Here is a 5,000-nt window from a genome sequence, read left to right as displayed (position 1 = left end):
ACAGCACAGGCAGGGTCAAAGTCTGGAAGGGTCAGTTTAGGAGAGCTGGAGGACATTACCTGTGTGATATACTCAGCTCAAACACACACACACACACACACACACACACACTACAGACAGCAGAGATGTATCTTACCTCAGGTGGAGAGGTCTCCTTTAAAGTGGAAACCCTGCAGGTATCAAGCTGTACTGGCTGGTGTCACCCCGCCGGTTCTACACCACTCACCTCACTCCGAGCTGGTATTGAACCGGCGACCTTCCGCATGGGAGTCTGTTGCTCTACCAAGGAGGCTAAAGACCATGACCTCTAGCATCTGTCGCTAGAGCACCTTTAGAGGTCAGAGGAGTGAGGTTTACCTGCACAGCACACACTAGCTGGCCTCCACTACACTGGTGTCACTATATGGAGTTCAGTGTGGTTCAGTGTGGTTCAGTACGGGTCCGTGACAGTTCATGATGTGTGTTCTCATTCTGATTCAGTGGAGTGGGTGTGTTTGTTCACCTTTCCCCTGACAGCGTGCGGGTCCATCAGCTGAGTCAGTAGCGGTCACCACCGCAGCGTGTTTCAGTCACCTGTATGAAGGCTCTGCTGCTGTCAGACACACTCATTCAGTCCGGTACTGTCCGGTTCCTCTCTCGTCAGACCTCTCTGCGTGGCCCGCTGGCTGTCATTGTTATTGTGGGTACTGATCCTTGCTCTGGAGGTCTCTTCTTGATCCTGTTTGCTTGTATTGAGTCACAGTGTGGAATAAAGAGTACTGGATCCTGCTGGTTGACGGGTCTCCCTGGTCTGGCTTGTGTCTCCAGCGTCAGCAGAACTCTTATTATTGTTTTGCTGGGCAGAAAGAAGCGATTGACATAATCCTCACTGGAAGAAGAAAGCTGTCGGCCATTCACATATTATGTGTTGAATAATCAACTCCAGTTCATTATTCAAACACACACACACACACACACACACACACACACACACACACACACACACATTCAGAGGAAGTGACGTCTGATGGTTTCCACATGTTCTGATATGCACAGATTGGTATCAGACCTCATTCATCTGATCAGCCAAGCCCACATTAAAGAAGATGAGGCAAACGTGAGCTTTTTCTGTCAGAATCTAGAACAGATCAGAGTCCCTGACAGAGTCTGCTTAACAGGAGAGAGAGATAGCGGTGTTTAGGGCCGCTGCATATACACCACCCTGCAAACAGATGAAGGAGAAAAGGTTTGTCAGTCAGTGCCGCTCTTCTTTCTAGAGTCAGTGTGTGTGTGTGTGTGTGTGTGTGTGTGTGTGTGTGTGTGTGTGTGTGTGTGTGTGTGCGTGTGCGTGTGTGTGTGCAGACAGTGCATACAAGCCACTTTGAAAACAAGACGCAAGCAAGTCATCAAGAGAGTCAGAGCTGACCATCAAGATCTGCAGCCTCTGTGTGCCACATGAAGTGAGGGGAGCCAGAGACGTGTAGTGTAACATCAGTTCATTGTAAAGGATGACAGGGTGAACAGAACTCAATACAGCTGAAGTGCAGGATGGAGACGGATGACCAGAGGAGATCTCAGAGGAACCAGGAACACAGACAAGTAGAGGAGCGACCAGGAGAAACCACACTATGAAGGAGAGACGCAGACGCTGGAGATCACAGGCAACAAGAGACAGGTAAGAGGCCGTATAGAGCACAGGTGTCAAGTCCAGTTCCTGGAGGGCCGTAGCTCTGCAACCCTGCTTCTACACCCCTAAGCTGTAGTCACACTAGAGTTTGAGTTTGCGCAATTCTGTCGTACAGCGCTGTGAAAGGGACGGGATTAAACTCGCTGTAAATAAAAAGCGAGTGATTGCTCCATGTTTTAGTCCCTGTACAGAGAGCTCATGTTCTGATCCTCGATTGGTCTCAAGTGATGCGATTTCACAGGTCAGAGTTCACCAAGCTTGAACTTTTCAATGCAGTGATCTGAGAAGCTTGACACACGACCTTGCGTTTCCAGTCTGACGCATTCACGTGTGTATGAATGGAAGTCTATGTGAGGAAAGTGCGATGTGAGCGCAGAGCTGCAGCCTCTGGGAACTGGATTTGACTCTTGTGGTGTAGAGAGTGCTGTCCTTAATGAGGCCGGACACTGAGCGAGGGCTGCTGAGGGTGTTTATGGTGCCGGAGAGATGAGCGGGAATGACATGCAGGTGCAGGACTAAAGAATGCTCAGGTGACCGGGATCTCTGTGATCGGGTTGCGTTAAGTTTCGCAGGTTGCTGCGGTGTAAAGTTCAAGCTTGGAGAACTCTGACCTGCTAAATCGCATCACTTGACTGCGTGAGACCAATCGAGGATCAGAACATGAGCTCTCTGGACAGAAGATGTCACATTTCTTTTGGCAGCGCCGTACAACAGAATATGGCATGCTCAAACTCTAGTGTGACCGCAGCTTTACACTGAGTAACAATAGAAGAGTGTTCAGTCAACATCAACCGATTAAATCCAGGAGATGATGAGGAGTTAAAGATGAGTGGATGAGGATGTGCCCCTCCAAGTAAAGTCATGACATAATCACACACTAACAGCTCATAAGGTCATGAGGGTTACGTTTAGCTTAAACTTAAATCTTAATTAATACTTTAAATAACAACATGAAATAACAAGTAATTAAGGTCACTGTTATTAAGGTCACTGTTATTGACATGTGAACTTTCGTCACTCGTGTTGTAAAGTTAGTGGAGGATCCATTAACTCATCATTAGTTCAGAGTAATGTGTAGTTTGCACATCAAATATCAAAACAAAAACTAAGCAGAGCAAAGGACAAGCAGACATCACGGTAGAAACACAAGCAACTAGCAACAAGCGGCTCATGAAGGTGTTTATATATATATTTATACACAAGAGCAACCAATTAGCTGAACTGGAGGATGAGGCAGACGACAATAACTAAAGCAAAGCTCAACAAGACGGAGAGAGAGAGACTGAGGTGATCAACAATGATCAACAGAAAACACTGGAACACCAGTGTGTGTGTGTGTGTGTGTGTGTGTGTGTGTGTGTGTGTGTGTGTGTGTGTGTGTGTGTGTTCACAGTGCAGCTCGTGACGTCAGGTTTCTTCTAAAACTCAAAAAGTTACCCAAACTCCTGGAGCCGCTCCAAGAATCCTGGGTGTGGATCTGTTTGCATCTTTGGTAATTCAATGCTTTTATTTGTGTGATTCATTTCTCAAACAGCTGTTAAATTCACAAAGACCTGAAGATCCACATTCCTGGAGAAACTACACACACACGCGCGCACACACACACACACACACACACACACACACACACACACACACACACACAGATGTTTTATTAGAAGGGAATTCCAGCTCAGTGACACATGACAGAAACACTTGAATAACACTGTAAGGTTATTGATGTTATCACTATTATTATTATTATTTCTAAACGGGAGAAGTGCTCCTGATTCTGATGTTATTGTGGATATTAAGTGACTCATTTGCCAGAGGTGAAGGTTCTGGATTAGGCATGGGCCGGTATAAGACTCTGGCGGTTTGATACCCTTGTTTCTAATCGAATGTTTGCACGGTTTGACAGTGTTGTGCTCACTGCTGTAAAATACACTCTTTCTAAATGTCTGGGTAAAAAACTAAATGTTTTTCTCTTTGAACACAATATATTTATTTTCTTAAGAGGTTTATAACCGTTTGGAGCAGTGAGCATGTCAGGCTGAATAATTAGACTGAATCCCTGACGTCTGCTGTCTTCATTGGTTATTAACTCAGATTTCTTTACAATGTGAAACAGCATCTTCACAGATCTTTTCTGCGGGACATTCTGTTTTCCTGAAACAAAAATGCAAATAAAAATCTTACACACACCTTAGGAATGATATAACAGAACATTTTGATGGTTTTAAACTTGACTTTTCCAAACTGCGGTATTCCTCGAACATGGTGTGGAAACAGCAGCAGCAGCAGCTATCGCAAAGGCCTACATAGGATTGTGCGAACTGCTGGACGTGTAGTAGGAGGGGATCTTCCCTCCCTCCAGGACATCTACACCAGGCGGTGCATGAAGAAATCCAAGAGAATCATCAGCGACTCCATCCACCCAAGCCATAGACTTTCTCTCTGCTCCCCTCAGGCAGACGGTTCCGCAGCATCCGGTCACGCACCAGCCGACTAGAGGAGAGCTTCTGCCCTCAGACTATCAGGCTGATGAACATACACACACACACACACACACAGACTCCTCCACACCCCTCACTGCACACCATCAATATGTAGCATGCACTGCACTTTAACCAGCCCATACTGAAACACCACTGCCCTGGATAGTGGACACCTACTCATTGTACACATCGCTGCCAATCTCACATTGTCGTTGTATTTGCAGTGTCTGTATTTTGCACAGTCTGGAGCATCACCTAAGCTTTTCACTCATCATAGCCCACACGCTGCTGATGATGTACAATAAAAGTGATTTGATTTGATTTGCACACGGTTATCGGCCCATGCTTGTTCTAGATCAGTTCCCTCTCTGTGGTGCTGCTTTCTGTTCAACTCATAGAATCTAAAGCAGGGGTCACCAAACTTGTTCCTGGAGGGCCGGTGTTCAACAAATTTTAGCTCCAACCCTAATTAAACACACCTGAACAAGCTAATCAAGGTCTTACTTGGTATACTTGAAACATCCAAGTGTGTGGGTCACACACACACGCGCACACACACACACACACACACACACACACACACACACACACACACACACACACACACTTAAAGCCGGTTCAGCCAATACTGGCAGATGATTGATAGGTTCAGTCAGAAACAGATTAAGTCTGATGAAGTTTCAGTAACAAACAACAGATCCCCAGCTCAAATCTCAGCTCTGCATCATTAATCTGGCTGAATGAAGGAGTGTGGAGGTGTAAAGGGCAGAGTGTATGCTGTGGGTTTAGGAGGAGACGAGGAGGTATACAGACATACTACAGATAAGGGGATCCCCATAAAACATGAAAACCCAACA

Source organism: Danio rerio, chromosome 1, assembly GCF_049306965.1.
Source record: "Danio rerio strain Tuebingen ecotype United States chromosome 1, GRCz12tu, whole genome shotgun sequence".
Lineage (NCBI taxonomy): Eukaryota > Metazoa > Chordata > Actinopteri > Cypriniformes > Danionidae > Danio > Danio rerio.
This window is presented reverse-complemented; position numbering follows the sequence as displayed.